Source organism: Schistocerca cancellata, chromosome 10, assembly GCF_023864275.1.
Source record: "Schistocerca cancellata isolate TAMUIC-IGC-003103 chromosome 10, iqSchCanc2.1, whole genome shotgun sequence".
NCBI classification, from domain to species: domain Eukaryota; kingdom Metazoa; phylum Arthropoda; class Insecta; order Orthoptera; family Acrididae; genus Schistocerca; species Schistocerca cancellata.
Window position 1 is genome coordinate 35,674,779 of NC_064635.1, and position 12,707 is coordinate 35,687,485.

Consider the following 12,707-nt stretch of genomic DNA (forward strand, 5'->3'; position numbering starts at 1 on the left):
GTGGATTGCTGCGGCTGGGGTAAGGAGGTGGGGAGAGGAGGTAGAAGGGCCGCCCCGGAAGGTGACGTCACCGACGCGAACAACCACTGGCTCAGCGCCGATCACAACCTCGCAGCTAGCTGGGCAGCCCGTGTCTGCGTCCTCCGTAACGAGCGAAGTGTGTGAGGGATGTATCGTAATTCAACTGTCGTGGACGGATTAAAAAAAAAAACTCCATATAGGGGTCATCCTGCATATTAGTAACAACTTAAGCTTTTTTGCTGCGAATAGGCCATTTGAGAACCACGTTCCAATTTGAATTCATTGTTCTTTTCTTCCAGTACGCCTTCATCTGTTCAATATGTTTCTTCTGTTTTCCATTCTGAACCAGTCTTTCTAGCTCTCTTGCCTTGTAATCCTTAATTTTCAATATTTTGCCGGAAAGGCTTCTCTGTTGTTTATATCTTCTATTTCTTTCTGAATCGTTTTTTACTTCGTTGACTCTGCTGGTTGTGGACTTCTTAACCCACAAATATTTGAAAATTTTATTACTTAATCTACTGCTTTGCATTCGAAACAGATGTCCAAAAAAAAACACGAGTCGTCTTTTTCCCGTTACGTTTGAAATATTTTCTATATTTTGGTATATTTCAGCATTAACTCGTAATTTCCAACCTTCTGCTGTGTTTTGTGGTTCTAATATATTCCTTATAATTCGCTTTTCTAGTACTTCTAATTTATGTAAATTATAGTTTAATGCCAGGCATTCGCTTGCTTAAAGGCATTCTGGCTTCAATTCTGTCCTGTAATGCCTTATTTGCATTTTTGGATAGGCACGTTTTATACCAGGGTTGGAACTTTAATAGTGGCAACTATTTATTTACAGCTCGTACAAAGTAGATACTAGTTTCAAAGTTTTATGACCTTCAAAGTAGACACCATCATTGTGTATAACCCGCTGCCAGCGATGTGGAAGTCGTGGAATACTCTTAGCAGTGCCAGTTGTGTTGACAGTTCGAGCGGCGCGGTCTATTGCCCGACGAATTTGTAGCAGTTCTGAAGCGAATGCCGTGAAGGGTTTCCTTCAGTTTATAAATCGAATTGAACTTACGAGGGCTTAAGTCAAGGGAGTGCAGTAGCTGGTATAGCACTTAGCAGCCCCATCAGTCAAAACAGTAACAGCTTGCACTGTACGTGCTTGAGCATTGTCCTGCTAAATGATGGTCAGGCCCTGCAGAAAGTGTCATCACTTCTGTCTCTAAGCTGGTCGTAGGTTGTGTTCCCAAAACGAAGATAAGTCGTAGGGTCACGTGTTCCAATATTTCTACTGAATCCAAACTGATCATCCCCGAGGTTCGCGGTCCATATAGGGGGTTGTTAAATATTTATCACCTCGGAAAGGGAATGAAGACTCATCTGTGGTCCATGGGACTGTTGTCTCTGCTGTGGTGCTATCGGCCACATACGACGTTCTTGGTGAAGTTTAAGGTCCCTACTCACGCAGCAGTTTATCGACCGACCGACCAAGCGATTAAAGCGCCGCCCTGTTGTAATTTGTTTATCTTACATTCATTGAGTGTTCTACGAAACCTCGATGGGTCTTAACACAGAAACAAAAATGGTAGTTTGCCTTAGCCGTTTTGTAGGTCAAAAGGCGAAAAAAGCCGAGTTAAACCTGTGGGCAAAGAAGTGGCTAATGAGGGGAAAGTATTTCACCCATGTTCTGTTACTTAAGCAGCTGAAAGTCGTTTATTTTCGTAGTTGTCTCTCAACGGACGAATTATGCCTTTCGGAGCTGCTTAGCACGAAAGAATACAGTCATCAGAGAAGCTGTAAGTGCCAGGAGAGGCTGCTACCAACATAACCATTTCTAGCCACTGGCAGAATTTAATAGGATCCCAAATTTAGTGCTGTTGTATCGCCACAACTATTATGTAAACGCTATTACATTATTTACGAATGTAACATAAAAGATGACTTAAGTTTAAGAAACGCATTTTAGATTCGAAAAATAAAGGCTACACAAAGGTGGCTCAGATCGTGTAATGAATTCAATACATAAGAAATGAAGCATTATGTGCCACATGAAACCATCAATTTTTCGTAACAGAATGAAGAAATTGCCTAATTTCTTGCGTCTATATAGCTCTACTCCTCACACCACGTGTTCCACAAACATCTGAGTCTTTAAATTTCTCCAGAAACTCTTTCCTTAAAACCTTTTCAATTAAAACTTCAGGTGGGACTGACGGATGACATCGAAAAAGTACAAAGAAGGGCAGCTCGTTTTGTATTATCGCGAAATAGGGGAGCTAGTGTCAGACATGATACGTGAATTGGAGTGGCAATCATTAAAACAAAGGCGTTTTTCGTTGCGACGGGGTCTTCTCATGAAATTTCAATCCAGTTTTCTCCTCGAATTCCGAAAATATTCTGTTGGCACCCAGCTACATAGGGAGAAATGATCATCACGATAAAATAAGAGAAATCAGGGCTCGCACAGAAAAATTTAAGTGCTCGTTTTTCCCTGCGTGCCGTTCGAGAGTGGAACGGTAGAGAGACAGCTTGAAGGTGGTTCATTGAACCCTCTGCCAGGCACTTTACTGTGAATAGTAGAGTAATCACGTACATGTAGAGATGTAGATGTGCGCTAAGAGGTCGTGGGCAGTGTATAAAACTGCTTCCTAACGTTTCGTCGCTAACTGCGGGAGACATCTTCACAGGTAAAAACGACTGCTGCTACTGAGTGGGAACAGTTTTATACACGTACCACGGCCTCTTAGCCCGGAAGTTTTAGCTGGAGAAGCCGCCGGCTGCGAAAGCCTACATTGTATGATATGTCGAAGTTCCGTCTGCACGCGCACCCTATCATGTGTATTAGAACAGCATTTAATGCCGCGCGCAGTGAAAAGGACGAGCTTTTACCGGGCGTTTGGCACGACAGCGCTACGCGTGGGTGGCGAGGGGAGGCGGGCGCCCGATATCCCGACAAGGAAAGTTCGCTGGCTGGTCGGTCAATACTCATACACACGTCCAGTTTGTCGATGCGTGTGTAGCAACCGTTTCCTTGTTAGTACCTAAAGCTTTTATGTTACCACAGTATTCGGTCCACATCCTACTGAACTATAGCTCGCGTTCCTTGGACCATTTCCTGCAGTAAGGGATGTTGGGCAGGTTCTGGTTTCAATAGCTAAGTGGTAACCATCCCTGTCGTTCCTAATACGGACTTCTACGACGTCTCTATTTTCTCGATCCACACGTATCCATTGGCTTTACTGTTGACTGACAGGACAGCATAGGTGGATGCATTCTATACAGGTTGCTGTAGGAAGCTAGTTTTTTTGGTGTTGGTAGAGTTCACGATTGAGTTTGTGTCCTCGTCTCCAGATGGTAGGATCCTTAATCGTACTACCTTTGGCAGGAGTTTCCTTTCTTGTAAACCGAGCATTCTTACTGGAGTCTTTTTGTTTACAGATACACTACTGGCCGTTAAAATTGCTACACCACGAAGATGACGTGCTACAGACGCGAAATTTAACCAACAGGAAGAAGACGCTGTGATATGCAAATGATTAGCTTTTCAGAGCATTCACACAAGGTTGGCACCGGTGGCGACACCTACAACGTGCTGACATGAGGAAAGTTTCCAAACGATTTCTCATACACAAGCAGCAGTTGACCGGCGTTTCCTGGTGAAACGTTGTTGTGATGCCTCGTGAAAGGAGGAGAAATGCGTACCAGCACGTTTCAGACTGCCCGCATCTCGTGGTCGTGCGGTAGCGTTCTCGCTTCCCACGCCCGGGTTCCCGGGTTCGATTCCCGGCGGGGTCAGGGATTTTCTGTGCCTCGTGATGCCTGGGTGTTGTGTGATGTCCTTAGGCTAGTTAGGTTTAAGTAGTTCTAAGTTCTAGGGGACTGATGACCATAGATGTTAAGTCCCATAGTGCTCAGAGCCATTTTAGCCACGTTTCCGACTTTGATAATGGTCGGATTGTAGCCTATCGAATCGGTGGGTTTAGGAGGGTAACACGGAACGCCGTTCTGGATCCCAACGGCCTCGTATCACTAGCAGTCGAGATGACAGGCATCTTATCCGCATTGCTGCAACGGATTGTGCAGCCACGTCTCGATCCCTGAGTCAACAGATGGGGACGTTTTCAAGACAACAACCATATGCACGAACAGTTCGACGACGTTTGCAGCAGCATGGACTATCAGCTCGGAGACCATGGCTGCGGTTACCCTTGACGCTACATCACAGACAGGAGGGCCTGCGATGGTGCACTTAATGACGAACCTGGGTGCACGAATGGCAAAACTTCATTTTTTGGATGAATCCAGGTTCTGTTTACAGCATCATGATGGTCGCATCCGTGTTTGGCGACATCGCGGTCAACGCACACTGCAAATGTGTATACTTCATCGCCATACTGGCGTATCACCTGACGTGATGGTACGGGGTGCCATTGGTTACACGTCTCGGTCACCTCTTGTTCGCATTGACGGCACTTTGAACAGTGGACGTTACATTTCAAATGTGTTACGACCCGTGGCTCTACCCTTCATTCGATCCCTGCGAAACCCTACATTTCAGCAGGATAATGCACGATCGCATGTTGTAGGTCCTGTACGGGCATTTCTGGATACGGAAAATGTTCGTATGCTGCCCTGGCCAGCACATTCTCCAGATCCCTCACTAACTGAAAACGTCTGGTCAATGGTGGCCGAGCAACTGGCTCGTCACAATACGCCAGTCACTACTGTAGATGAACTGTGGTATCGTGTTGAAGCTCCATGGGCAGCTGTACCAGTACACACCACCCAAGCTCTGACTCAATGCCCAGGCGTATCAAGGCCGTTACTACAGCCAGAGGTGGTTGTTCTGGGTACTGATTTCCCAGGATATATGCACCCAAATTGCCTGAAAATGTAATTACATGTCAGTTGTAGTGTAATATATTTTTCCGATGAATACCTGTTTATCATCTGCATTTCTTCTTGGTGTAGCAATTTTAATGGCCAGTAGTGTAACTATTTTATACTAGCCGACGGTGGCTCGAAAACAAAGTCTGGGAGCTGGACCCCGGAAAATATAACAAGTTCAACGTGTGGCCGAATCTATAGGGCCGCACAGAGTCCGAACACAGCGTGGAGACGAGGACAGTGATACACAGAAATGCAACCACCGTGAATGAGCACATTAACACGCGGAAACACCAGAACGCAAGGTGAAGGTCAGGTCCCAGGTAGCTGGAATTGAAGAAAGAACTGCCGTATCAGAAAAACCGTCGCGGAAAGGTAAACGCCTGAGTCATTGGCTCTGTCCATTCCACGCTTCACGTGCCTCCGCCGCTAACAACGTTGTGTACTCTCCCGCTACGATATCCACACCCGACACCCGCTCATCTGCACCCACCTCGATGTCCGCTTTTGGTGATGCAAAAGTTCTGAAACATGTTCGGGAGTTAAAGAGTTTCCTGCGTGTTAGACAAAACTTTCAGTCGATCCCCATGCAACAGAGTACATCTCTCTAAACAAAAAGACTCCAGTAAGAATCCTCGACTCACAAGAAAGGAAACACCAGTGAAAGGTAGTACGACCAAGGATCCTACCATATGGAGACGATGGCACAAATCCAATCGTGAACTCTACCAACAAAAGAACTACACTACTGGACATTAAAATTGCTACACCAAGAAGAAATGCAGATGATAAACGGGTATTCATTGGACAAATATAATTATACTAGAACTGACATGTGATTACATTTTCACGCAATTTGGGTGCATAGATTCTGAGAAATCAGTACCCAGAACAACCACCTCTGGCCGTAATAACGGCCTTGATACGCCTGGGCATTGAGTCAAACAGAGCTTGTATGGCGTGTACAGGTACAGCTGCCCATGGAGCTTCAACACGATACCACAGTTCATCTACAGTAGTGACTGGCGTATTGTGACGAGCCAGTTGCTCGGCCACCATTGACCAGACGTTTTCAATTGGTGAGAGATCTGGAGGATGTGCTGACCAGGGCAGCAGTCGAACATTTGCTGTAACCAGAAAGGCTCGTACAGGACCTGTAACATGCGGTCGTGCATTATCCTGCTGAAATGTAGGGTTTCGCAGGGATCGAATGAATGGTGGAGCCACGGGTCATAACACATCTGAAATGTAACGTCCACTGTTCAAAGTGCCGTGAATGCGAACAAGAGGTGACCGAGACGTGTAACCAATGGGACCCCGTACCATCACGCCGGGTGATACGCCAGTATGGCGATGACGAATACACGCTTCCAATGTGCCTTCACCGCGATGTTGCCAAACACGGATGCGACCATCATGATGCTGTAAACAGAACCTCGATTCATCCGAAAAACTGACGTTTTGCCTTTCATGCACCCAGGTTCGTCGTTGAGTACACCATCGCAGGCGCTCATGTCTGTGATGCAGCGTCAAGGGTGACCGCAGCCATGGTCTCCGAGCTGATAGTCATGCTGCTGCAAACGTCGTCCAACTGTTTGTGCAGATGGCGTGTGTCTTGCAAATGTGCCCATCTGTTGACTCAGGGATCGAGACGTGGCTGCACGATCCTTTACAGCCATGCGGATAAGATGCATGTCATCTCGACTGCTAGTGATACGAGGCCGTTGGGATCCAGCACGGCGTTCCGTATTACCCTCCTGAACCCACCGATTTCATATTCTGCCAACAGTCATTGTATCTCGAACAACGCGAGCAGCAATGTCGCGCGATACGATAAACCGCAATCGCGATAGGCTACAATCCGACCTTTATCAAAGTCGGAAACGTGATGGTACGCATTTCTCCTCCTCACACGAGGCATCACAACAACGCTTCACCAGGCAACGCCGGTCAACTGTTGTTTGTGTATGAGAAATCGTTTGGAAAATTTCCCTCGTGTCAGCACGTTGTAGGTGTCGCCACCGGTGCCAGCCTTGTGTGAATGCTCTGAAAAGCTAATCATTTGTATGTCACAGCATCTTCTTCCTGTCGGTTAAATTTCGCGTCTGTATCACGTCATCTTCAAGGTGTAGCAATTTTAATGGCCAGTAGTGTAGTATGTATTGCAGTTGGAAACTGTCTTTAGCCAGAGTATCTGACAGGCGCAAATATCCGGACTTCGTTTATCCAGTGTATCACAGAGCACTTAGCTACTACCACCAAACTTAAGACATAATTTCGAACCTTTCCCAAGTTTTTTTCTCGTTTACACGCGTAAAGTTAAATGTTTACCGCATAACTCATTTGTAAAGTAAACAGACGTTTGAAGCCTTCTTAATCACGCGAACTGGGTTCTTTAAAGTTTAGTAGTATGTTACATAAGCCACGAAAAAATGCAAAGGGAATCCTCTACTTTTGCCAGAGTTGTTTCACGTAAGAGATACCCTATCAATAATTAACCAGACCGAGTGGCCGATGGTGTTTCTTCGTGCGGCCATCGGCGAAGCGAGCAGCGAAGTGATGCGGCTATTACGATCCCGCGAGGTGAACTCATTACTACAACTTAGAAAGAGAAGTAGAAGAAATAATTCATTAATGAATTATCTAGTTACATTTGTTTGGATACACTGACACCTCGGGCTGGAATTCCACCAGGAAGGCATGAGGAAACACCCAAACCATCGTTGAACTGATCTCTATAACCACTCAACAGCTTATGACTGGAACAAAGAGGGCTTTGTTTCCAGTTTTCGTACAGATACGTCAACTAGCGCACAGAATTCGCATATCTTTAACTGCATCTTGTGCTGTACTGCAGACCCAGTTCCTAGACAGATCTTTTTAGACCTCGTTATGCGCTTGGTCAATAGATGAATCCACCAGCGCATAGCACGTCCATGTTCTTCAGCCTATAGCAACGGCAGTGTGGCAGCACGTAGATTCAGCGATCCATCACGTGTCTTCTGTCCATTGAAAAACGCTTAACTACTGTTATTAATTTGTGCAAGAAGGGGAGGACACTTTCTTGTGGAAATCAGAGGCTTATGAGGGACTGCTATACTGCACCCACGTTTATTATGTCCAGGAATTGGCGAATCAACGCGCCCGGGTGTCAGGCGGGTCCTGTTCTTCGTCTCGATAAGGGCTGTATGAGGGAAGGACAGATACGATTGGAGGCTCTACTTCGGCTCTTCTGCGAACGCTCACCTCCGCTTTAAATCAGGTCAGCGAAGAAACCGCCACCGCGCCACAGAAACGGAATAATTTCCCGTTAACCGCGTGACAAGCAAGCAAACCAACCAAAATTATACAGGAGTTGTCAGGGCCCACTGCCCTCGACCGTTCAAAATATGCAGTGTAATCACGACGCAGATAATCGCTGTTAGGAAAGTATGTAGCGCCAGATGTTCACCTGGTGGCCAAAACTGGAACTAATTTTTTTTTTCGGCGTAAATCCGTTACGCATTATTATATGTACCAAGCATAATAACCATACCATCACTACACTCAATACTGAACCAACGTGAGGAGCTGTACTTTAATTATAGTGACTCATTAACAAGCTTCCAACCTTGTTAACACACTCAACATGTGAATTGATGGGGAAGAAGCCCCTATCTGGTGGCCTCTACCACGCCCTTCACACTGCTTTGTACGTCATCCACAAACTATTGTCGCGAGTTATTTTCACTTAATAAAATTGCAGTGAAAGAGAGACATGATTGCTCTTCAAATGCCTTCAAATAATATCATTGCAGGTGACACGGTACTGGCACAGTCTTACAGTAAATGTAATACAGGGCTACTATGAAGCTCTGTATTTTCTAAAGCATTAGTCGCACATTCATGCTCATGCATAGTGTAACTGTAAACATAGCAAGTTTGTATTTTGTCCTCTACAAATGTCCTGTGAGTGCCTCTCTGGTCCCAAGACACACATCCAAGTGTCAACGCAAGTTTTCTGCGCACCTTATGTAGGTAGCAACATGCTCTCCGTAGTCATCACAGCATCACTGATGCATTCTTGAGCTGTTCCAGTGTTTTTGGCACTGGGTGTACGTGGACACGGTTCTTAATGTACCCCAAAGCAAAAAATCAAAAGGCATTATATCAGACAAAGTTGTGTGTGTGGGGGGGGGGGGCAAGTAACAGACCCACATCTTCACCACTATGCCCAAACCTGCGATGCGGAAGATTGTCGTTTAGGTAGCGACAAACATCGATGTTTCAATTATCAAATTAAATTCTCGGAATCAGTTATTCGCTGAAAGAATCTCCACTGCAACATACTACGGTATGAGGAACTTCTCACAGTCTTCTCATTAAAGAAAATATCTTCGGCGTATCTCGTTCATATGCCACAATTTCGTGAGAATGTTCAGTGGTCCACACTCTCATACTGTGGCGTTTTATCTTTCCTGTCGCTGAGTAGCAGCTTGGAGGCAAAATGTTCGTCCTTAAGTGCTTACTGCATTGTGATGGAAAACTGAAGCCAATAGCCTTAATCTTCCTGTATTAACTGTTGCACGACAGCTGTTGACGGTACTGTCTGCGCAAACTAAGTTGACATTCGGCGCAATGGCTGACGGTAAAGACCGTACATGGGAAATGCCTTTAGGGTCTCTCCCACCAGGCACCACGCTGAGTGTCAACCTAGTCTGTACGGACAAATTTTCACACAATTTGCTGCGGTATTCAAAGTTTGTGACTTTGGCCGACCGGTGATTTGTTGGGACTGAAAGGAAGTTTTGTCGCCCTCTTCACCATTGCGTCTGGCACTCTTTATCTAACAGTACTTTTCTGTTTACAGTGACAACCAGTGCCTGTCAATTGTCGATAACAATGTACAGTGTTCTGTTTACGTTCAAAATGCATGCTGAACTGTTTCAACAGAGAAACATCTAATATTCTCCCCTTGCTTTGTTGCCATTTTGTCAACGCACTGCACTCTTAACGCAAACTGGTGTGTTTCCAGTAGGCACGGCGGTAATCGATGAAACAACCGGTTTTCGGTTATATCGGTTTGTTTAACGCCAGCTTAACTGGGATGTTAAAACCGCTCAAAGTAACTGGGTTCTCAAATAACCGATTTTCGATTTTTTTATTCCTATTATTTTCTGTAATAAACATAGAAATCTAATAAAGTTTGACAAATTTTGGCTTTCAAGATAAATTGATCAAAATATTAAATACGCAAATGAAAGAAAAATGTGTCGTCCGGTTGCTGTTTTTCTCGAAAAGTGGTAAGTAGTTGATAACTACAAAGAAACACCAGTATCCTATTGATCAAAATTTTTTGAAATTCTGCTTAAAAACCATTTTGTAGTCGGGGATCATAGTACTATTTGGACACAACGAATATTCAGTGCTAAACGCTGGGAATGGAGGTGGAACACCTCGGCTGTTAATTTGTCCGTTTCCAAGGACTACAAACAGGCGTGTTATGTAGACACTGGCACCAGATCAGCTGCGTTCTGTTTTCAATCTAACTACGAACTGTTAAGTTTCAGGTTTTCCCCTCGTATGTCAGAAGTTCGTTGTAGCTCTTCCTGTTTCCAATCTCTTAAAGCAACTGGAGCAATTATTGATACTTTTATTTTTGAAGAATCAGCCTTAGCTGCACAAATTGATTTAGCTGAAACCTGGTAAAGACCAGAAAATTTGTGCAACTGAGGCTGATTCCTCAAACTATTAGTCTATCACAGTTGCTTATGGGGCTGCAATATCCTAAAAATTCTTAAATTATTGATGCCGCTCTTCGTAGAATACTTCCAAACCAAGGATGGTGCCATTCTGTAATACAACTGAAGTCCGACGACGATAGTTGGAAACTTCCATATTGATCAGATGGGGCAAGTCTAGCATATTGCATGTACACGCATACCGTCTAATTGGCCATGCCATGTGATAAGAGGTACATTTATTCTCTCAACAGAGCTGTACCAATTCTTATACAATGTATTTGTTGCTCTTTTCTGTCGGCATTATTATTAAAATAGCACTGATCGCTTTTTCCCATTTTCTGCAATAACGGAACGTTTCAAAGCAACACAAATTTTACAAATAAAAATCAAGCCTCCTTTAAATTGAGTTTTATTTAAAAATATAATTTAGCAATATACCTAATTGACAATTCTGTTTTTTTAACCTGTTATTAGTAAAAAAATAAAAACACCAGTTTTAACAGAGACCAAAGAAATACCGAAGATACCAAATGCTGGTATTGTTGTTGACCAGACGGTTTTTTCCCGCCCGTTTTACGATTTTGTTCGTGCACCAATCCGTTCGTGCATGCAAAACTTGGAAAATGTAGTTTGAAAACGAATAATCGTTTACAATGCCTCGATTTTCCCGCGCGTCGTTCGAGAGTGGAACGGCAGAGAGACAGCTTGAAGGTGGTTCATTGAACCCTCTGCCAGCACTTTATTCTGAATAGCGGAGTAACCACGTAGATGCAGATGTAAACAAATATTTTTAAGTCTAACTTTTTCCAACGCATTTCAGTTAAAATAAGATATGCTGATGGCACAAAAGTATTGAACATTCGTTGAGGAAGAAAAGTAACGTACGAAGGATTTTCTGGTTCGTTTAAAGATGTTGAATCCTGGCCCATTATTTGTTCTGCGTAAATGGCTGCTGTTTAAAGCATCAAAAAATAAAGTACGGTTATTTAAAAGGGGCAAGTGATACCACACCGGCACGTACCTTGTCTATGACGAGCTCGGGGTGTTGAAGAGAAGGGGGACGAAGCACCGCGTTCCAGACGGCACGGCAACGGAAACTGAAGCGTTTCTACAGAGGCCGGTGGCCAAAGCCTCCCGGACCATAGGTAGCGCTGGTTTAAGGGAGGTAGATGGACGTCACTGTTGTGACGTCATCCGGCACAGCGGAGCTCTGCATGGGTAGGGCATTGCCGGGGGACGGGCGGCAACGTTGCTACCTCCCCTCTTCCCTTCCAGTGTGGATGACTAGCCGGCACGTGATGCCTGGCGTCACGCAGAGTAACAGTTGAGCAGCCCCTGCTATAGTTTGTCGGTAAACTGAAGAGCGAGGGAGCGAGTCCCGACTCTTCCAACCTAGCTACGTCACAAGGCCCTTCTACAGGCTATTTCACGATGCAGTACAGGCCCTGCCGCGGCGCGCGCTTCTAATCTGTGGCGAAGCCGAGTACAGATACGTCTCGGCTGCGTTTTTTTCTTAGACAAATGTATTAAGACCATAAGGAATACAAAAAACGATAGCTTCTTCCGAAACACAACATTATAGAGTAAATAATATTAACATAACAACGGCAGTTAGGACAGGATTCTACTACAAACATAGAACGAAATGCCTGTTCATGTGAATGTATGTTCCTCTATTGTTATTCATAAAACGAACCCCATATAACGCAATCAGTCTGTAGAATTTAAGGCTTGTTCTTATTTTGTGTTTCTACTAAAAGGTAGAAGTTTTCTATGAACGACTGCACTGAAACTTAACAATTCTTGCAACACAAAGAGTGTTTAAAAAGTAAGCAGAAATTTATAATTTTGTGTGTTCTATTAGTCCGATTTGCACTATTTTTTGTCACTGTCTTCGTAAAAATGCCTCAAAATTATGTGTTCAGTGTCATGCATATTGGGTATTTACTTTGTTGTCAGCTGTCAGAAAGGTTACATGTGTTTTAGTAGCATCAACGATTGTTCGTTTTCTATAAAAATAAATTAGAGAATCTGTATTAAAGTTGGTTATAAGAATGGAATAAAGTGTATGAAATTTTTATA